This window comes from Macaca thibetana, chromosome 6 (genome assembly GCF_024542745.1).
Source record: "Macaca thibetana thibetana isolate TM-01 chromosome 6, ASM2454274v1, whole genome shotgun sequence".
Classification (NCBI taxonomy): domain Eukaryota; kingdom Metazoa; phylum Chordata; class Mammalia; order Primates; family Cercopithecidae; genus Macaca; species Macaca thibetana.
This window is the reverse complement of record NC_065583.1, coordinates 144,876,586-144,900,517: the sequence shown is the minus strand read 5'-3', so window position 1 is coordinate 144,900,517 and position 23,932 is coordinate 144,876,586.

The following is a 23,932-nucleotide window of genomic DNA, read 5'->3' as shown; positions in this document are numbered from 1 at the left end:
CCTGGGCTGTACTGCCGCAGAGCTTCAGGGACAGCCCCCATTACTTCAGTCAAGCCCAAATTTATTCCTCATCCATTACCTGTCTCGAGGTGATTCTTCATGAAAACACACGTGCTCTCCCTACTGATCGTGTCCAGCTAATCTCCCAAACTCCAACTCCTCCTACAAAACAACTCCTTTCCTTCCTAGACATGATTAGGCACTTTTGCCTTTGGATACCTGTTTTTGCCTTCCTAACTAAACCATTCATTCTCCCCATTTCCCCATATTTCCCTCTTTCCTGTTCCCCACCCAGACCACACTTGGTTTATTGATGATAGTTTTTCCAGGCCTAATCTCCAATTATGGGCAAAGGCAGGCTATTCTATCTGTCTTCCACATCTATCATTGAGGCTACCCCTCTGCCCCCCTCCACTACTTCTCAGCAAGACAAACTCACTGTCTTAATTCAGACCCTCACTCTTGCAAAGGGACTACATGTCAATATTTATACTGACTCTAAATATGCCTTCCATATCCTGCACTACCATGCTGTTATATGGGCTGAAAGAGGTTTCCTCACTATGCAAGGGTCCTCCATCATTATTGCCTCTTTAATAAAAACTCTTCTCAAAGCCACTTTACTTTCAAAGGAAGTTGGAGTTAGTCACTGCAAGGGCCACCAAAAGGCATCAGATCTCATCACTCAGAGCAACACTTATGCTGATAAGGTAGCTAAAGAAGCAGCTAGAGTTCCAACTTCTGTCCCTCATGGCCAGTTTTTCTCCTTCTTATCTGGTCACTCCCACCTACTCCCCAACTGAAACTTCCACCTATCAGTCTCTTCCCACACAAGGCAAATGGTTCTTAGACCAAGGAAAATATCTCCTTCCAGCCTCACAGGCCCATTCTATTCTGTCATCATTTCATAACATCTTCCATGTAAGTTATAATCTACTAGCCCGCCTCTTAATACCTCTCATTTCCTTTCCATAATGAAAATCTATCCTTAAAAAATCACTTCTCAGTGTTCTATCTGCTATTCTATTACTCCTCAGGGATTTCTCACATTCCCTCCCTTCCCTACACATCAAGCTTGAGGATTTGCCTCTGCCCAGGACTGGCAAATTACTTTACTCACATGCCCTGAGTCAGGAAATTAAAATACCTCTTGGTCTGGGAAGACACTTTCACTGGATAGGTAGAGGCCTTTCCCACAGGGTCTGAGGAGGTCACTGCAGTTATTTCTTCCCTTCTATCAGACATAATTCACTTTCTTCCTCAGCTCCAACCTCATACCAGACACCAGCCCTCTAGGCAACTATCTTACAGTCCTCCAGCTGGCTAGACAGGAAATTCACCAGGCTGCTACACTTCTCTTGCCTACTCCGGATTCCCAGCCAGATGAGGACACCCTAGCTGGAAGATCAGTTCTTGTTAAAAATCTAACCCCTCAAACTCTACAACCTTGGTGGACTGGACCCCACTTAGTCATCTATAGCACCCCAACTGCCGTCCATCTGCAGAACCCTCCCCATTAGGTTCACTATTTCAGAATAAAGCTGTGTCCATCAGACAGACAGCCTGATCTCTCCTCCTCCTCCTGGAAGTTGCAATTACTCTCCCCTACTTCCCTTAAACTCACTTGCATTTCTGAAGAACAGTAATAACTGTTATAAGCCTAGCACATCCTTTCATTTTGATAGGTCTATTCTTTCTTACCCTACTTTTTGCAACAGGGCTTTACACAGTCACCTCCACTACTTAGACTGCATCCCCAAAACTTTTCATCCCTGCTATCTTCCATCTAGTCATACTCCTATTCTTCATTCTCACCTATCCATAAATGCCCTGCCCTTGTCTACACTGCCAGTTTATACTTTTTCTCCAAATCATCATAGCTGGTCCTGGTCTTATCTCCTAACAGCCACTCTTAACTCCCTCTTGGAGCGGATAAATGACTTTTGCTGGAAAAGTACACTCCAATTCTTTTGCCTACTTTACATTTCCAGTTTTGCCTTACACAAGGTCTCTTCTTTCTCTGTGTTCCTCCACCTACATGTGTCTACCTGTTAATTAGACAGGCACATGTACACTAGTTTTCCTTACCCCCTAAAATCAATTTGCAAATAAGACTGAACAGCTTCCTCTTCCCCTCATGACACCAACACTTCACCACTATCTTGTTTTGTTTTTCTTATTGATGTAAGAAGACAGGAGTGTCAGGCCTCTGAGCCCAAGCCTGCAGTATACATTCAGATGGCCTGAAGCAACTGAAGAATCACAAAAGAAGTGAAAATGGCATAAGTTATTGCCTTAACTGATGACATTACCTTGTGAAATTCCTTCTCCTGACTCAGAAGCTCCTGCAATGGGCACCTTGTGACTACCCCCACTGCCCTCAAGAGAACAACCCCCTTCGACTGTAATTTCCCACTACCTACCCAAATCCTATAAAACTACCCCACCCCTAACTCCCTTTGCTGACTCTCTTTTGGACTCAGCCCACCTACACCCAGGTAAATAAGAAGCTTTAATGCTCACACAAAGGCTGTTGGTGGTCTCTTCACATGGACAAAAAGCCTGTTGGTGATCTCTTCACACAGATGCATGTGACAGTAACTGTGGTTAATAACAATGTATTGTATACTTGATGATTGCTAAGAAAGTATATTTTAAGGATTCTCACCACAGGAAATGTTAAGTATGTGAGGTAATGCATACGTTAATTAGCTCAATTAAGCCATACCACAATGTGCACACATTTCAAAACATCACGTGGTACATGATAAATAAATGCAATTTTTATTTGCCCATTAAAGAAATGGATCTAGTACAGACCCTTGCACAGGATAAGAGTTCAGTTAATAGCAATTTCCTCCCTTCCTTCCTTTTCTATTTATTACAGGAGAACTCAGTTCTCTGTATTTCTCTCTTGGACTCAAATAGCTCCTTAAGGGTAGGGGCAGAGTCTAAGGCCTCCAAGCTCTCTCTTCCCCATTGACCTGGGCCTCTCCTCCTCCATCAGCAAACTGAATTCCTCTGTTAACTGCAAAGTCACAGGGGGAACAGCTGAAGGGCAGTCCAGTGGTCCTATGGGGCTTCCCCAATGGGGGCAGGGTGAAGAGGGATGGATAACTTGAGACTGCCACCTTGCATCCTCTCAAGTTAGACTAGAAGAATCTGATCATGAGGCATATGTACGTAATAAACCCCACAACACCCTGCAAAAGTGTACTTTGTCCTTTCAACTGAAAAACTCAAATTCATGAGGTGTTGGGTTTTGAAATGATTAGTTTGTTGAACTGTCACAGATACAAAGTATTTCAAGAAATTTTTGTGTAGAATAATTCCTGAAAAACAAAACTGTTTGAGACTTTTTTTAGGGGGGAAACTATTTTGAAGTTGCATTTGAGTGTGAGCATCTCTACTGTTTAGAGGCTTTATAAAATGAAAAAATAATTACAAAAGTAATTCTAATATAGGACTATATATTGGACAGAGCCAAGACAATGCCTTTTATGGATCAACTGTCTAGGTATTGTATTCTGTTTTCCATTTAGGCTCCCCTTGCTCTTCATTGCATCCTGTAAAGAAAGTGCATCATCTCTAAAACTTGCACAAGAAACTCAAAGCAAAAATAGCCACGGGCCAATGGTGGTGTCCTAGTGCTGTATTAAGATGTGAAGAGACCCCAAGAACTGGAAAGATTATTCTCTTCATCTCTCCTACCTCTAGCATGTTATTTAAAGTAAAAACAATCCTAAGCTCCCTGAAACTTAGAGGTATGCTGAAATTAAGATTGCTTCTTTCTAGATTATCTGATAAACGCATCAAAACTTAACTTTTCCTTCTCTCTCTCTCTCTCAATCTCTTTCCCTTCCATATTTGCTCTATCCTTGTCCTGTGACTGATTAAGCATGTACTTAGTTGACCTGTTGGATAATGTAGTCCTCAGAGTATCAACAAACCTTCTACATATTTCCTTGGAATAAGTAGGGAATTATTTCAGGTGAAAAGGAGTTACTTTCCAGGTCTTATTGTACCAGAATTAACCAAAACCCTGTTTAGATCAATAAATATTAAGTAAAGAGTAATATAAATGTTTGCATTCTTATATATACTGGGCATTGTTCTAAGTGTTTTACATGTATTACCATTGTGCAACTCCAAAGGGCTTTATTTTTAGTTTTCATTTTACAGAAGAAGAAACACAGGCAAAAAAATTAAGAAACTTATTCAAGGTCATGGTTCTAATAAGCAGCAAAATTGGACACTGGACTTCGGCAGTATGGCTTCAGGTTTTAATGCTGTATCACTGCTCTACTCAATAAAAACTAATAATGGCAAGCACTTCCATAGTGTCAGACACTACGCTATGTATATGAGCATTGTAAGTCTTCACAAAAGCTTTATTAGGTGTGCTCATTTTTTATTAACCTCTTCAGACACTTTTCACCCTTCCATACTCTGTGCCTTAAGATCTTTGGGACTGGATATTTTGCTTTATGTTTTCTGGTTATTTGTTTTGCCAATGAGAGTTCCCAGCGTGAGATCAGAAGGTGGAAGTAAAGTGAGGCCATAGCAGTTATTACCCTAATTCCTTCCCTTTTGGGGCACTGCAGGTCGGCTGCATCCCTCTCTCAAAGAGAATAGCACCCGTTTATTTGGTCTGTCTCTCTGGATTCTGATAACAGCTTCCTTCTCTTACCCATTGGGTCTAGCAGTGTTAAAATCTCTTTGCTGTTGCTAGCTCAGGTGTGCTCCAATGACCTGCTCATGACTTTATAAATAATCTCTTCATTAAACTTTCCAAAAACTCTGTGAGTTATTGTTTTTCTGCTGGTACTCAGACTCCCAAGCTATATTCTGTTATTATCACGATGATATTTGACTGAGGAGGCACAGGGAAGTTAAGTAAAGGACACAAGGTAATTGGTAGAATTGGGATTAAAACCCAAGCAGTCACTATACTGTTCTGTCCTTCAGCTTCAGTAAATACTGGACTTTCTACAAAAGGTTAAATAACAGATAGTATACTGTAGCTAATGATAGTAGTGCAAAACTTTATAGCATAAAAGTATTATGGGGTAAATATAATAGCACATTCACATTTATTGAACATTTATCACCATTTTTAAAGTATCAAACATTTTGTTGGATTTGGGGGATAAATTGCCAACAGAACAGTCTTGGTTTCAAGAAATTGTGGACAGTCCAAAGACTCACTTATTTACTGTCCAGTATTTTAGGTTTGATTAGCAAGGAGTGATATGACAAGAAAGCCTTGGCATTCAATACACCTGTGCTGTTATTGCTCAATATATTTAATTTTAAAATTGTTTCTTGTGAATCGTTAATGTTAATAAATGATTAGTAATATGTTTTCTTTTCATAGGCAGTAGAGATTCTTCTCTTTTATTTTGTACATTTAACACGGCTCAATATAATCAAAGTATAGAGTCTTACACAATTGAATGACTTTTAAAGTGCTACTTACACAATTGAATTACTTTTAAAATTCTAATTGGGATTCTATTCAACAAATAGAATTTTTGGCTTTAATTCTATTTATTCTACATCTGCGAATTCCTTTTCCTTACCAATCGAAATATTACCTTGGTGGGGAATCATTCCACTATAAGCTTTTTAGAGAAAAGAGCCCTGAACCAGGAATAATAGTCCTGGATTGTGCTGCCAATTTTGACTTTAATTTGTGAGATCTGGTTTAAATAGTCTAGTGGTACTGGGCTGCAGTTTTCTAATCTGTGTAATAATGAAGCTGGGCTAAGTGATCTTTTAACACTAAAATTTTACAATTATTTCATTAACTACTATTGTGTTTATCCCTAAAAATTGTTAAGAGATGCAAAGAAGTGAAGGAATGCATCTAAGATAAAAATTATATTCAGTGATACAATTGGATCAATTGCATTTGACTCGCTTGTATCAATACCAATTGAGTTGCAGTGATATATGTGTCTCTTGATATCTATTCTCTGACTGTAGTCCCTAGAAAAGAATGTATTTGTTAGAGTAATGCTAGCTGCTATAATAAACAGACCAAAAAATATATAGTAGCTCAAAAATAATAGGAATGTATTGATTTACATGTGGCTCTTTTTTACTTAAGGACTCATATGGGTCTAGGCTCTGACATTTTCAAAACATGACTGTCAAGATCATTGTGGTTTATCGCCATCTCTGACAGCCAGAATGCAAAAAGAACAGAGAGGAACATATTCAAAGTTGACATAGGTTATGTCTGGAAGTGGTACATACAACTACTTCCATTCACAGTCCATTTGCTAGAACTCAATGCATAGCTCCACCTAAATGCAAGGAAAGCTATGGAATATAGTACTGGTGTATACTCCAGGAAAATAGAAGCACATGGATTTTAGTAAACCATTAGAAATCTTTGCTTTAGAATGGAAGTGACATAGGCGATGATTTTCTTTTTCTTTCTTTTTTTTTTTTATTATACTGTAAGTTCTAGGGTACATGTGCATAACGTGCAGGTTTGTTACATATGTATACTTGTGCCATGTTGGTGTGCTGCACCCATCAACTCGTCATTTACATCAGGTATAACTCCCAATGCAATCCTTCCCCACTCCGCCTCCCCATAATAGGCCCCGGTGTGTGACGTTCCCCTTCCCGAGTCCAAGTGATCTCATTGTTCAGTTCCCACCTATGAGTGAGAACATGCGGTGTTTGGTTTTCTGTTCTTGTGATAGTTTGCTGAGAATGATGGTTTCCAGCTGCATCCATGGCCCTACAAAGGACACAAACTCATCCTTTTTAGGGCTGCATAGTATTCCATGGTGTATTTGTGCCACATTTTCTTAATCCAGTCTGTCACTGATGGACATTTGGGTTGATTCTAAGTCTTTGCTATTGTGAATACTGCTGCAATAAACATATGTGTGCATGTGTGTTTATAGCAGCATGATTTATAATCCTTTGGATTTATACCCAGTAATGGGATGGCTGAGTCATATGGTACATCTAGTTCTAGATCCTTGAGGAATCACCATACTGTTTTCCATAATGGTTGAACTAGTTTACAATCCCACCAACAGTGTAAAAGCGTTCCTATTTCTCCACATCCTCTCCAGCACCTGTTGTTTCCTGATTTTTTAATGATTGCCATTCTAACTGGTGTGACATGGTATCTCATTGTGGTTTTGATTTGCATTTCTCTGATGGCCAGTGATGATGAGCATTTTTTCATGTGTCTGTTGGCTGTATGAATGTCCTCTTTTGAGAAATGTCTATTCACATCCTTTGCCACTTTTTGATGGAGTTGTTTTTTTTTTTTTTTTCCTTGTAAATTTGTTTGAGTTCTTTGTAGGTTCTGGATATTAGCCCGTTGTCTGATGAGTAGATTGCAAAAATTTTCTCCCATTCTGTAGGTTACCTGTTCACTCTGATGGTAGTTTCTTTTGCTGTGCAGAAGCTCTTTAGTTTAATGAGATCCCATTTGTCAATTTTGGCTTTTGTTGCCGTTCCTTTTGGTGTTTTAGACATGAAGTCCTTGCCAATGCCTATGTCCTGAATGGTATTACCTAGGTTTTCTTCTAGGGTTTTTATGATATTAGGTCTAACATTTAAGTCTCTAATCCATCTTGAATTAATTTTCGTATAAGAAGTAAGGAAAGAATCCAGTTTCAGGTTTCTACTTATGGCTAGCCAATTATCCCAGCACCATTTAATAAATAGGGAATCATTTCCCCATTTCTTGTTTTTCTAAGGTTTATCAAAGATCAGATGGCTGTAGATGTGTGGTATTATTTCTGAGGGCTCTGTTCTGTTCCATTGCTCTATATCTCTATTTTAGTAGCAGTACCATGCTGTTTTGGTTACTGTAGCCTTGTAGTATAGTTTGAAGTCAGGTAGCGTGATGCCTCCAGCTTTGTTCTTTTGACTTAGGATTCTCTTGGAGATGCAAGCTCTTTTTTCGTTCCATATGAACGTTAACACAGTTTTTTCCAATTCTGTGAAGAAAGTCATTGGTAGCTTAATGGGGATGGCATTGAATCTTAAATTACCTTGGGCAGTATGGCCATTTTCACGATACTGATTCTTCCTATCCATGAGCATGGTATGTTCTTCCATTTCTTTCTGTCCTCTTTTATTTCACTGAGCAGTGGTTTGTAGTTCTCTTTGAAGAGGTCCTTTACATCCCTTGTAAGTTGGATTCCTAGGTATTTTATTCTCTTTGAAGCTATTGTGAATGGAAGTTCATTCATGATTGGGCTCTCTGATTGTCTGCTTCTGGTGTACAAGAATGCTTGTGATTTTTGCACATTAATTTTGTATCCTGAGACTTTGCTGAAGTTTCGTATCAGCTTAAGGAGATTTTGGGCTGAGATAATGGGGTTTTCTAAATATACAATCATGTCATCTGCAAACAGGGACAATTTGACTTCTTCTTTTCCTAATGAATACCCTTGATTTCTTTCTCTTGCCTGATTGCCCTAGCCAGAACTTCCAACACTATGTTGAATAGGAGTGGTGAGAGAGGGCATCTCTGTCCTGTGCCAGTTTTCAAAGGGAATTTTTCCAGTTTTTGCCCATTCAGTATGATATTGGCTGTAGGTTTGTCATAAATAGCTCTTATTATTTGGACATACGTTCCATCAATACCGAATTTATTGAGAGTTTTTAGCATGAAAGGCTGTTGAATTTTGTCAAAGGCCTTTTCTGCATCTATTGAGAGAATCACGTGGTTTTTGTCTTTGGTTCTGTTTATATGCTGGATTACGTTTATTGATTTGCGTATGTTGAACCAGCCTGGCATCCCAGGGATGAAGCCAACTTGATCATGGTGGATAAGCTTTTTCATGGGCTGCTGGATTCGGTTTGCCAGTATTTTATTGAAGATTTTTGCATCAATGTTCATCAGGGATATTGGTCTAAAATTCTCTTTTTTCGTTGTGTCTCTGCCAGGCTTTGGTATCAGGATGATGTTGGCCTCGTAAAATGAGTTAGGGAGGATTCCCTCTTTTTCTATTGATTGGAATAGTTTCAGAGGGAATGGTACCAGCTCCTCCTTATACCTCTGGTAGAATTCAGCTGTGAATCCATCTGTTCCTGGACTTTTTTTGGTTGGTAGGCTATTAATTATTGCCTCAATTTCAGAGCCTGCTATTGGTCTATTCAGGGATTCAACTTCTTCCTGGTTTAGTCGTGGGAGAGTGTAAGTGTCCAGGAAATTATCCATTTATTCTAGGTTTTCTAGTTTATTTGTGTAGAGGTGTTTATAGTATTCTCTGGTGGTAGTTTGTATTTCTGTGGGGTCAGTGGTGATATCCCCATTATCATTTTTTATTGCATCTATTTGATTCTTCTCTCTTTTCTTCTTTATTAGTCTTGCTATCGATCTATCCATTTTGTTGATCTTTTCAAAAAACCAACTCCTGGATTCATGGATTTTTTGGAGGGTTTTTTGTGTCTCTATCTCCTTCAGTTCTGCTCTGATCTTAGTTATTTCTTGCCTTCTGCTAGCTTTTGAATGTGTTTCCTCTTGCTTCTCTAGTTCTTTTAATTGTGATGTTAGAGTGTCAATTTTAGATCTTTCCAGCTTTCTCTTGTGGGCATTTAGTGCTATAAATTTCCCTCTACACACTGCTTTAAATGTGTCCCAGAGATTCTGGTATGTTGCATCTTTGTTCTCATCGGTTTCAAAGAACATCTTTATTTCTGCCTTCATTTTGTTATGTACCCAGTAGTCATTCAGGAGCAGGTTGTTCAATTTCCATGTAATTGAATGATTTTGACTGAGTTTCTCCATCCTGAGTTCTAGTTTGATTGCACTGTGGTCTGAGAGACAGTTTGTTATAATTTCTGTTCTTGTACATTTGTTGAGGAGTGCTTTACTTCCAATTATGTGGTCAATTTTGGAATAAGTGTGATATGGCTCTGAGAAGAATGTAAGTTTTGTTGATTTAGGGTGGAGAGTTCTGTAGATGTCTATTAGATCTACTTGCTGCAGAGATGATTTCAATTCCTGGATATCCTTGTTAACTTTCTGTCTCGTTGATATGTCTAATGTTGACAGTGGAGTGTTGAAGTCTCCCATTATTATTGTATGGGAGTCTAAGTCTCTTTGTAAGTCTCTAAGAACTTGCTTAATGAATCTGGGTGCTCCTGTATTGCATGCATATATGTTTAGGATAGTTACCTCTTCCTGTTGAATTGATCCCTTTACCATTATGTAATGGCCTTCTTTGTCTCTTTTGATCTTTGATGGTTTAAAGTCTGTTTTATCAGAGACTAGGATTGCAACCCCTGCTTTTTTTTTGTTCTCCATTTGCTTGGTAAATCTTCCTCCATCCCTTTATTTTGAGCCTATGTATGTCTCTGTGTGTGAGATGGGTCTCCTGAATACAGCAGACTGATGGGTCTAGACTCTTTATCCAGTTTGCCAGTCTGTGTCTTTTAATTGGTGCATTTAGTGCATTTACATTTAAGGTTAATATTGTTATGTGTGAACTTGATCCTGCCATTATGATATTAACTGGTTATTTTGCTCGTTAGTTGATGCAGTTTCTTCATAGCCTTGATGGTCTTTACATTTTGGCATGTTTTTGCAAAGGCTGGTACCTGTTGTTCCTTTCCATGTTTAGTGCTTCCTTCAGGGTCTCTTTAAGGCAGGCCTAGTGGTGACAAAATCTCTAAGCATTTGCTTATCTGTAAAGGATTTTATTTCTCCTTCACTTATGAAACTTAGTTTGTGTGGATATGAAATTCTGGGTTGAAAATTCTTTTCTTTAAGAATGTTGAATATTGGCCCCCACTCTCTTCTGGCTTGTAGAGTTTCTGCCAAGAGATCTGCTGTTAGTCTGATGGGCTTCCCTTTGTGAGTAACCCGACCTTTCTCTCTGGCTGCCCTTAAGATTTCTTCCTTCATTTCAACTTTGGTGAATCTGGCAATTATGTGTCTTGGAGTTGCTCTTCTCCAGGAGTATCTTTGTGGCGTTCTCTGTATTTCCTGGATTTGAATGTTGGCCTGCCCTACTAGGTTGGGGTAGTTCTCTTGGATGATTTCCTGAAGAGTGTTTTCCAACTTGGTTCCATTTTCTCCCTCACTTTCAGGCACCCCAATCAGACGTAGATTTGGTCTTTTTACATAATCCCATACTTCTTGCAGGCTTTGTTCATTTCTTTTTCTTCTTTCTTCTTTAGATTTCTCTTCTCGCTTCATTTCATTCATTTGATCCTCAGTCGCTGATACTCTTTCTTCCAGTTGATCGAGTCGGTTACTGAAGCTTGTGCATTTGTCACATATTTCTCGTTTCATGGTTTTCATCTCTTTCATTTCGTTTATGACCTTCTCTGCATTAATTACTCTAGCCATCAATTCTTCCACTTTTTTTTCAAGATTTTTAGTTTCTTTGCACTGGGTACATAATTCCTCCTTTAGCTCTGAGAAGTTTGATGGACTGAAGCCTTATTCTCTCATCTCGTCAAAGTCATTCTCCATCCAGCTTTGATCCGTTTCTGGCGATGAGCTGCGTTCCTTTGGATGGGGAGATGCGCTGTTATTTTTTGAATTTCCAGCTTTTCTGCCCTGCTTTTTCCCCATCTTTGTGGTTTTATCTGCCTCTGGTCTTTGATGAAGATCGTGTTGTACTGATGGGGTTTTGGTGTAGGTGTCCTTCCTGTTTGATAGTTTTCCTTGTAACAGTCAGGACCCTCAGCTGTAGGTCTGTTGGAGATTGCTTGAGGTCCACTCCAGACCCTGTTTGCCTGGGTATCAGCAGCAGAGGCTGCAGAAGATAGAATACTGCTGAACAGCAAGTGTGCCTGTCTGATTCTTGCTTTGGAAGCTTCCTCTCAGGGGGGTACTCCACCCTGTGAGGTGTGGGGTGTCAGACTGCCCCTAGTGGGGGATGTCTCCCAGTAAGGCTACTCAGGGTTCAGGGACCCACTTGTGCAGGCAGTCTGTCCCTTCTCAGATCTCAACCTCCGTGTTGGGAGATCCACTGCTCTCTTCAAAGCTGTCAGAGTCGTTTGCGTCTGCAGAGGTTTCTGCTGCATTTGTTGTTGTTTACTGTACCCTGTCCCCAGAGGTGGAGTCTACAGAGACAGGCAGCTTTCCTTGAGCTGCTCTGAGCTCCACCCAGTTCGAGCTTCCCAGCAGCTTTGTTTACCTACTTAAGCCTCAGCAATGGCGGGTGCCCCTTCCCCAGCCTCGCTGCCATCTTGCCGGTAGATCACAGACTGCTGTGCTAGCAATGAGCAGGCTCCGTGGGTGTGGGAACCTCCCGGCCAGGTGTGGGATATAATCTCCTGTTGTGCCCGTTTGCTTAAAGCGCAGTATTGGGGTGGGAGTTACCCGATTTTCCAGGTGTTGTGTGTCTCAGTTCCCCTGGCTAGGAAAAGGGATTCCCTTCCCCCTTGCACTTCCCAGGTGAGGCAATGCCTCGCCCTGCTTCAGCTCTCACTGGTCGGGCTGCAGCAGCTGACCAGCACCAATTGTCTGGCACTCCCTAGTGAGATGAACCCAGTACCTCAGTTGAAAATGCAGAAATTACCAGTCTTCTGTGTCGCTCGCGCTGTGAGTTGGAGACTGGAGCTGTTCCTATTCGGCCATCTTGCTCCGCCCCCCCTATTTTCACTTTCTAAAAACAAATGTTTACTTAGTAGCTCTGACCACTGAAAAACTTGGGAGTAATAACAACTCAGTGGCAATAAGCACATCAAACATGCAGATATCTTTTTTCCCCAGAATTCAGTAAATTTTGTTTGACTAGAATCAGTGTCAACAAAGTGAAAATATAAAGAAATTAATATTAAATTCTATATTTATATTGAAACAGTACAGTCCTACAGAAAGATTAGTGAAGCCACACTTTAAAGTGCTTAGTTGAAGATGAACTAGGTGTTCTTTGGTTTACTTTTGTGTGTATGTGTGTGTTGTGTGTGTGTGTTTTTCCATTTTTTTAATTATACTTATGTTCTGGGGTACATGTGCATGATGTGCAGGTTTGTTACATATGTATACATGTGCCGTGTTGGTGTGCTGCACCCATTAACTTGTCATTTACATTAGGTATATCTCCTAATGCTATCCCTCCTCACTCCCCCCACCCCACAACAGGTCCCATTGTGTGATGTTTCCCTTCCTGTGTCCAAGTGATATCATTGTTCAATTCCCACCTATGAGTGAGAACATGCAGTGTTTGGTTTTCTGTTCTTGCAATAGTTTGCTAAGAATGATGGTTTCCAGCTGCATCCATATCCCTACAAAGGACACAAACTCATCCCTTTTTATGGCTGCATAGTATTCCATGGTGTATATGTGCCACATTTTCTTAATCCAGTCTGTCATGGATGGGCATTTGGATTGGTTCCAAGTCTTTGCTATTGTGAATAGTGCCACAATAAACATACGTGTGCATGTGTCTTTATAGCAGCATGATTTATAATCCTTTGGGGCTATACAGTAATTGGGATGGCTGGGTCAAATGGTATTTCTAGTTCTAGATCCTTGAGGAATCACCACATTGTCTTCCACAATGGTTGAACTGGTTTACAGTGTCACCAACAGGGTAAAAGTGTTCCTATTTCTTCATATTCTCTCCAGCACCTGTTGTTTCCTGACTTTTTAATGATTGCCATTCTAACTGGTGTGAGATGGTATCTCATTGTGGTTTTGATTTGCATTTCTCTGATGGCCAGTGATGATGAGCATTTTTTCATATGTCTGTTGGCTGCATAAATGTCTTCTTTTGAGAAGGAACACACAGATCTCTAAACATCATTTTTGAGTTGGGCAAGTAATGTACAAGAAGACTCTGAGAACTTATCATGCCAGAAATCAGGAAAACTGTCAGAAACTACCAGGGTCATGCTAGAAGAACATAGAAACCAACTCAAATTGACTCACTGGCTGAAGAGGACTCACAGAGCAAAGAAATTTTGAGCATAAAACATACATGCATATCAATATATAAAGATCCATAAATTTATAAGTACAGAAAAAAATAACAATTACCTACTTGGTCATCATTTAATTTCTAGGTCTCCAATTCATTGTTCTGAAATAATAAACTAACAGTAAAGGGAAAGAATTATTTATCTTGTTTTTTCCCACAAACTCTACTTGAGAGTAACCAAGCTGTTAATGAGGAAAATAATTCCTACACTAATGTAGGAATAATAGAACTACACCATCATCATTAAAGGCTGCTAAAGCCATCAGATGAAAGGTTGTGGGGAATCTTTTTTTTTTTTTTTTTTTTTTTTTTTTTTTTTTTTTTTGAGATGTAGTTTCACTCTGTTTCCCAGGCTGGAGTGCAGTGGTGCAATCTCGGCTCACTGCAACTGCTGCCTCCTGGGTTCAAGTGATTCTCCTGCCTCAGCCTCCCAAGAAGTTGGCATTACAGGCACATGCCACCATGCCTGGCTAATTTTTTTTTTTTTTTTTTTTTGCATTTAATAGAAACAGGGTTTCACCATGTTGATCAGGCCGGTCTCAAACTCCTGACGAAATGATCCACCTGCCTCGGCCTCCCAAACTGCTGGGATTGCAGTCATGAGCCATGGTGCCCAGTCCAGGAATCTTTAAAATGGGAATCAAACAGAAAACAGTTGGATCAACTAATCAACATTAACATCATTAAGAGCAAGACAACTTGACATCACATACCTCATAATGTAATGAATACGTACACAGAGTTCAGAGCTTCCTATGAACTAGTTTCAAAAAAACTGGACTTGAATGTAATTAAGTCTCTAGATCCTATATTCTAGAATTTGAATATAATTTTCTATAGTTCTTATATTCTAGAACTTGAATATAATTATGTCTCTAGATCTCTAATGCAACAACTTTACAGGAAGTATGAGGGATAAAGGAACAAACTAGATAACACCATGAAGAAGTCATCAGCCAGATCCAGAGTGAGGAATGTTAAATGATGACACCAGCAACCTGACTTCAACAAAGTAATGGCATCAAGAAAAAGGGAGATGAGGGGAAGAGAACCCGTTACAAACTGAAGTAAACAGACATATCGACTAAATATAAATGTGGTCTTTACTTAAACCCCACTTCTAACAAACCAACTAGAAAAGACATTTCTGAGAAAATTGGGAAATTTTTTAAAAGCCTTACATTTTAAGAGATATTAAGGAATTGGTGTTATTTTTGTTAGGTATAACAATAGTATCGTGGTTGCATTTTTAGCCCTTATCTGTTAGCAATACCTACTGAAGTATTCATAGATAAAATAGTATTGTTTTATCTATAAATGAGTAATTTACAGATAAAATTGCTGTGGGAAAGGGAAGCAAGTCAAGGAATTGAGGAAGAGGTTAAATAAAATTGACAATTGTTGACAATTGTTGAAACTGAGTAATGGATATATTGGAGTTAAGTATACTAACTATACTTTCATGGGTATTTAAAAAAAATCCATAATAAAAAGATTCTTTAAATGCTTGGTTGAGTTCAGGTGTGACATTTTCAATTGTCAGGAATGCTATCCAGAACTTGTGCTAACCAATCTTCCCTGTTATGTCTAAGAAGCACATATTCCATATATTTGACATGTTTACATGATGCTCTGTTCATCTTCCATTCTCCTTATTCACGGTATCTCCCAATTGCCTCCAGGCCAAGGAAATAAAGGATTGAATAAGACCCAAAAATTATAGACCATGTGCATCAGTTGGTTCCACAGGCTCCTGACATCATAAAACTATTCAATGTGTGGGCTAGCCTGGTTTAAGGTAATACTGTGTTTACTTTTGTCAGATGAGAACTGTGTTTATCAGTACCTTTAATGCAGATGTTCCAATACAATAACAACATTAAATGTCAAAGCTGATTTTAAAATGAAACATTTCCAAGATTCATAAACTGGATGTAGTGCCCCTTTCAGACACCACTGCTTTTCCTATAGGCAAACACACAGAAAGGGCATGTGAAGACTTTGCAGTCCTCTGATGCTTCAGGCCTACTGAGCTGGATGTGCAAACAGCAACACCAACACTATCAAATGATCCCCAAACAACTTAAATCACTTTAAAAAAAAAAAGTTTGTTGCTGTTGAAAAATGAATATAGGAAAAACAATAGTGCGACACAAAGATCAGCTATAAGAACACAATGATGCAATTATAAATGATAAAAAAATCAACTTCTGAAAAAATACTGAAGAATCATAGAAAGCACACAGATTTGGGAGTCAGATAAACCTGCATTTAAATCCTACTTTTATGTCTTGATCAGGTGTATTTCCCATGGGCAGGCTGTGAAACTTCTCCATGTTTCATTCCCTCATTTGTCAAGTGGATAAGAAAATGCCTATTTAATAGGACTTTTGTAAAAATAAAGAAATTTTACACATACATACAAGTGCTTGGTAAAACATATAAGTATTAAAAAATAGTAACCATTACATGAATTAGAGTGATGAAATGTTCTATTCAATTAAGATAAGAAGATCTAAAACTACTTTGCTAGAAAACTAAAAAGAAATGCATCAAACCGTTTTAAGACTATTTACTTTGCATAACAAAACATGAGCACTTTATAAATAATTTATCAACGCTGAATACGTGTCTCCTTGATGCGGTAGAAAGGGGTATCTATATCCTGAGCAAGATGGCTGAATAGAAACAGCTCCAGCCTCCAGCTCCCAGCACAGGTGACACAGAAGACAGGTGATTTCTGCATTTTCAACTGAGGTACCTGGTTCATCTCACTGGGGAGTGCTGGATAATTGGTGCTGGTCAGCTGGTGCAGACCAACCAGCAAGAGCTGAAGCAGGGCAAGGCATCGCCTAACCTGGGAAGTGCAAGGGGGAAGGGAATCCCTTTTCCTAGCCAAGGGAAACTGAGATGCACAACACTTGGAAAACCGGGTAACTCGCACCCTAATACTGTGTTTTACCAAGGGTCTTGGCAAACAGCACACCGGGAGATTTTATCCCACACCTGGCCTGGAGGATCCCACGCCCATGGAGACTCCCTCATTGCTAGCACAGTAGTCTGAGATCTAACTGCAAGGTGGCAACAAGGCTGGGGAAGGGGCACCCACCATTGCTGAGGCTTAAGTAGGTAAAAAAAAGCTGCTGGGAATCTCGAACTGGGTGGAGCTCACCGCAGCTCAAGGAGATCTGCCTGCCTCTGTAGACTCCACCTCTGGGGACAGGGCATAGCTAAACAAAAAGCAGCAGAAACCTCTGCAGATGTAAATGACCTTGTTTGACAGGTTTGAAAAGAGAAGTGGGTCTCCCAGCACAGAGGTTGAGATCTGAGAACGGACAGACTGCATGTTCAAGCGGGTCCGTGACCCTTGATTAACCTAACTGGGAGACATCCCCCACTAGGTGCAGACCATGATCTCACACCCCACACAGCTGGGCACACCCCTGAGATGAAGTTTCCAGAGCAAGAATCAGACAGCAACACTCGCTGTTCAGCAATATTCTATCTTCTGCAGCCTCCGTTGCTGATACCCAGGCAAACAGGGTCTGGAGTGGACTTCAAGCAAATTCCAACAGATCTACAGCTGAGTGTCCCTACCGTTAGAAGGAAAATTAACAAACAGAAAGGACAAACACTAAAACCACATCAGTACATCACCATGATCAAAGACCAAACACAGATAAAACAACAAAGATGGAGAAAAAGCAGGGCAGAAAAGCAGGAAATTCAAAAAATCAGAGCACATCTCCCCCTCCAAAGGAACGCAACTCATCACCAACAATGATCAAAGCTGGATGGAGAATGACTTTGACGAGTTGAGAGAAGAAGGCTTCAGTCGATCAAACTTCTCAGAGCTAAGGAGGAACTATGTAGCCAGTGCGAAGAAACTAAATATCTTGAAAAAAGAATGGAAGAATGGAAAACTAGAATAATCAATGCAGAGAAGGCCATAAACGAACTGACAGAGATGAAAACCATGAAACGAGAAATATGTGACAAACGCACAAGGTTCAGTAAATGACTTAATCAACTGGAAGAAAGAGTATCAATGATTGAAGATCAAATGAATGAAATGAAGTGAGAAGAGAAGTCTGGGGAAAAAAGAGTAAAAAGAAATGAACAAAGCCTCCAAGAAATATGGGATTATGTGAAAAGACCATATCTACGTCTGATTGGTGTGCCTGGAACTGAGGGGGAAAATGGAACCAAGTTGGAAAACACTCTGCAGGATATTATCCAGGAGAACTTCCCCAACCTAGTAGGGCAGGCCAACATTCAAATTCAGAAAATATAGAGAATGCCACAAAGATATTCCTCAAGAAGAGCAACTCCAAGACACATAATTGCCAGGTTCACCAAAGTTGAAATGAAGGAAAAAATCTTAAGGGCAGCCAGAGAGAAAGGTCGGATTACCCACAAAGGGAAGCCCATCAGACTAACAGCAGATCTCTCGGCAGAAACTCTACAAGCCAGAAGACAGTGGGGACCAATATTCAACATTCTTAAAGAAAAGAATTTTCAACCCAGAATTTCACATCCAGCCAAACTAAGTTTCAAAAGTGAAGGAGAAATAAAATCCTTTACAGACAAGGAAATGCTTAGAGATTTTGTCACCACCAGGACTGCCCTACAAGAGACCCTGAAGGAAGCACTAAACATGGAAAGGAACAACAGGTACCAGCCATTGCAAAAACATGCCAAAATGTAAAGACCATCGATGCTAGGAAGAAACTGCATCACCTAGCAAGCAAAGTAACCAGCTAATATCACAATGACAGGAACAACTTCACACACAACAATATTAACCTTAAATGTAAATGGAATAAATGGTCCAATTAAAATACACAGACTAGCAAATTGGATAAAGAGTAAAGACCCATCAGTCTGCTGTATTCAGGAGACCCATCTCAAATACAGAGAAACACATAGGCTCAAAATAAAGGGATGGAGGAAGATCTACCAAGCAAATGGAGAACAAAAAAAAGCAGGGGTTGCAATCCTAGTCTCTGATAAAACAGACTTTAAACCATCAAAGATCAAAAGAGACAAAGAAGGCCATTATATAATGGTAAAGGGATCAATTCATCAGGAAGAGCTAACTATCATAAATATATATGCACCCAGTACAGGAGCACCCGAATTTATAAAGCTAGTCCTCAGTCCTCAGAGACTTACAAAGAGACTTAGACACCCATACAGTAATAATGGGAGACTTTAACACCCCACTGTCTACATTAGACATATCAACGAGACAGAAAATTAACAAGGATATACAGGAATTCAATAAATAATAAATTCGGTATTGATGGAACATATCTCAAAATAATAAGAGCTATTTATGACAAACACACAGCAAATATCATACTGAATGGGTAAAAACTGGAAGAATTCCCATTGAAAACTGGCACAAGACAGGGATGCCCTCTCTCACCACTCCTATTCAACATAGTGTTGGAAGTTCTGGCTAGGGCAATCAGGTAAGAGAAAGAAATAAAGAGTATTCAGTTAGGAAAAGAAGTCAAATGGTCCCTGTTGGCAGATGACATGATTGTATATTAAGAAAAACCCATCGTCTCAGCCCAAAATCTCCTTAAGCTGATAAGCAACTTCAGCAAAGACTCAGGATACAAAATTAATGTTCAAAAATCACAAGCATTCCTATACACCAGTAACAGACAAACAGAGAGCCAAATCATGAATGAACTCTCATTCACAATGTCTTCCAAGAGAATAAAATACCTAGGAATCCAACCTACAAGGGATGTAAAGGACCTCTTCAAGGAAAACTACAAACCACTGCTCAGTGAAATAAGAGGACAAAAACAAATGGAAGAACATACCATGCTCATGGATAGGAATAATCCATATTATGAAAATGGCCATACTGTCCAACATAATTTAGAGATTCAATGCCATCTCCACCAAGCTACCAATGACGTCTTCAGAGAATTGGAAAAAACTGCTTTGAAGTTCATATGTAACCGAAAAAGATCCCGCATTACCAAGATAATCCTAAACCAAAAGAACAAAGCTGGAGGCATCATGCTACCTGACTTCAAACTATACTACAAGGCTACAGTAACCAAAACAACAGAGCCCTCAGAAATAATACCACACATCTACAGCCATCTGATCTTTGACAAACCTGACAAAAACAAGAAATGGGGAAAGTATTCCCTCTTTTATAAATGGTGCGGGGAAAATTGACCAGCCATAAGTAGAATGCTGAAACTGGATTCTCTCCTTACTCCTTATACGAAAATTAACTCAAGATGGATTAGAGACTTAAATATTAGACCTAAAACCATAAAAACCCTAGAGGAAACTTAGGGAATACCATTCAGGACATAGGCATGGGCAAGGACTTCATGTCTAAAACACTAAAAGGAACGGCAACAAAAGCCAAAATTGACAAATGGGATCTAATTAAACTAAAGAGCTTCTGCACAGCAAAAGAAACTACCATTAGAGTGAACAGCCAACCTTCAGAATGGGAGAAAATTTTTACAATCTACTCATCTGACAAAGAGCTAATATCCAGAACCTACAAAGAACTCAAACAAATTTACAAGAAAAAAACAAACAACCCCATCAAAAAGTGGGCAAAGGACATGAACAGACATTTCTCAAAAGAAGACATTCATACAGCCAACAGACACATGAGAAAATGCTCATCATCACTGGCCATCAGAGAAATGCAAATCAAAACCACAATGAGATACCATCTCACACCAGTTAGAATGGCAATCATTAAAAAGTCAGGAAACAACAGGTGCTGGAGAGGATGTGGAGAAATAGGATCACTTTTACACTGTTGTTGGGATTGTAAACTAGTTCAACCATTGTGGAAAACACTATGGCAATTCCTCAAGGATCTAGAACTAGAAATACCATATGACCCAGCCATGCCATTACTGAGTATATACCCAAAGGATTATAAATCATGCTGCTATAAAGACACATGCACACATATGTTTATTGTGGCACTATTCACAATAGCAAAGACTTGGAATCAACCCAAATGTCCATCTGTGAGAGACTGGATTAAGAAAATGTGGCACATATACACCATGGAATACTATGCAGCCATAAAAAAGGATGAGTTCATGTCCTTTGTAGGGACATGGATGCAGCTGAAAACCGTCATTCTCAGAAAACTATCGCAAGAACAGAAAACCAAGCACCGCATGTTCTCACTCAAGGTGGGAATTGAACATTGAGATCACTTGGATATGGGAATGCGAACATCACACAATGGGGCCTATTGTGGGGAGGGAGTAGTGGGGAGGGATGGTGCTGGGAGTTATACCCGATGTAAATGACAAATTGAAGTGTGCTGACAAGTTGATGGGTGCAGCACACCAACATGGCATATGTATGCATATGTAACAAACCTGCATGTAGTGCACATGTACCCTAGAACTTAAAGTATAATAAAAAAATAAATACATAAATAAAAATCAAAAAAGAAAAAGACAGATCAACGAGACAGAAAGTTAACAAGGGATATCCAGGAATTGAACTCTACTCTGCACCAAGCAGACCTAACAGACATCTAAAGAGCTCTCTACCCCAAATCAACAGAATATACATACTTCTCAGCACCACATCACACTTATTCCAAAATTGACCACATAGGTGGAAGTAAAGCACTCCTCAACAAATGTAAAAGAACAGAAATTATAACAAACTGTCTCTCAGACCACAGTGCAATCAAACTAGAAATCAGGACTAAGAAACTCAGTCAAAACGGCTCAAATACATGGAAACTGAACAACCTGCTCCTGAATGACTACTGAGTACATAACGAAATGAAGGCAGAAATAAAGATGTTCTTTGAAACCGATGAGAACAAAGATACAACATACCAGAATCTCTGGGACACATTTAAAGCAGTGTGTAGAGGGAAATTTATAGCACTAAATGCCCACAAGAGAAAGCTGGAAAGATCTAAAATTGACACTCTAACATCACAATTAAAAGAACTAGAGAAACAAGAGCGAACACATTCACAAGCTAGCAGAAGGCAAGTAATAACTAAGATCAGAGCAGAACTGAAGGAGATAGAGACACAAAAAATCCTCAAAAAAATCAATGAATCCAAGAGCTGGGTTTTTGAAAAGATCAACAAAACGGATAGACTGCTAGCAAGACTAATAAAGAAGAAAAGAGAGAAGAATCAATAGATGCAATAAAAAATGATAAAGGGGATATCACCACTGACCCCACAGAAATACAAACTACCACCAAAGAATACTATAAACACCTCTATGAAAATAAGCAAGAAAACCTAGAAGAAATGGATAATTTCCTGGACACTTATACTCTCCCAAGACTAAATCAGGAAGAAGTTGAATCCCGGAATAGACCAATAGCAGGCTCTGAAATTGAGGCAATAATTAATAGCCTACCAACCAAAAAAAGTCCAGGAACAGACGGATTCACAGCTAAATTCTACCAGAGGTACAAGAAGGAGCTGGTACCATTCATTCTGAAACTATTCCAATCAATAGAAAAAGAGGGAATCCTCCCTAACTCATTTTACAAGGGCAATATCATCATGATACCAAAGCCTGCCAGAGACACAACAAAAAAAGAGAATTTTAGACCAATATCCTTGATGAACATGGATGCAAAAATCCTCAATAAAATACTGGCAAACTGAATCCAGCAGCACCTCAAAATGTTTATCCACCATGATCAAGTAGGCTTCATCCCTGGGATGCAAGGCTGGTTCAACATACGCAAATCAATAAACATAATCCAGCATATAAACAGAACCAAAGTCAAAAATCACATGCTTATCTCAATAGATGCAGAAAAGGCCTTTGACAAAATTCAACAGCCCTTCATGCAAAAAATTCTCAATAAATTCGGTATTGATGGAACGTATCTCAAAATAATAAGAGCTATTTATGACAACCCCACAGCCAATATCATACTGAATAGGCAAAAACTGGAAAAATTCCCCTTTGAAAACTGGCACAAGACAGGGATGCCCTCTCTCACCACTCCTATTCAACATAGTGTTAAAAGTTCTGGCTGGGGCAATCAGGTAAGAGAAAGAAATAAAGGGTATTCAGTTAGGAAAAGAAGAAGTCAAATTGTCCCTCTTTGCAGATGACATGATTGTGTACTTAGAAAACCCCATCATCTCAGTCCAAAATCTCCTTAAGCTGATAAGAAACTTCAGCAAAGTCTCAGGATACAAAATTAATGTTCAAAAATCACAAGCATCCTTATACACCAGAAACAGACAAACAGAGAGCCAAATCATGAATGAACTCCCATTCACAATAGCTTAAAAGAGAATAAAATACCTAGGAATCCAACTTACAAGGGATGTAAAGGACCTCTTCAAGGAGAACTACAAACCACTGCTCAGTGAAATAAAAGAGAACACAAACAAATGGAAGAACATACCATGCTCATGGATAGGAAGAATAAATATTGTGAAAATGGCCATACTGCCCAAGGTAATTTAGAGATTCAATGCCACCCCCATCAAGCTACTAATAACTTTCTTCACAGAATTGGAAAAAATTGCTTTAAAGTTCATATGGAACCAAAAAAGAGCCCGCATTGCTAAGACAATCCTAAGCCCAAAGAACAAAGCTGGAGGCATCATGCTACCTGACTTCAAACTATACTGCAAGGCTACAGTAACCAAAACAGCATAGTACTGGTACCAAAACAGAGATATAGACCAAAGGAACAGAACACCGCCCTCGGAAATAATACCACACATCTACAGCCATCTGATCTTTGATAAACCTTACAAAAACAAGAAATGGGGAAAGGATTCCCTATTTAATAACTGGTGCTGGGAAAACTGGCTAGCCATAAGTTGAAAGCTGAAACTGGATCCTTTCCTTATTCCTTATATGAAAATTAATTCAAGATGGATTAGAGACTTAAATATTAGACCTAAAACCATAAAAACCCTAGAAGAAAACCTAGGGAATACCATTCAGGACATAAGCATTGGCAAGGACTTCATTTCT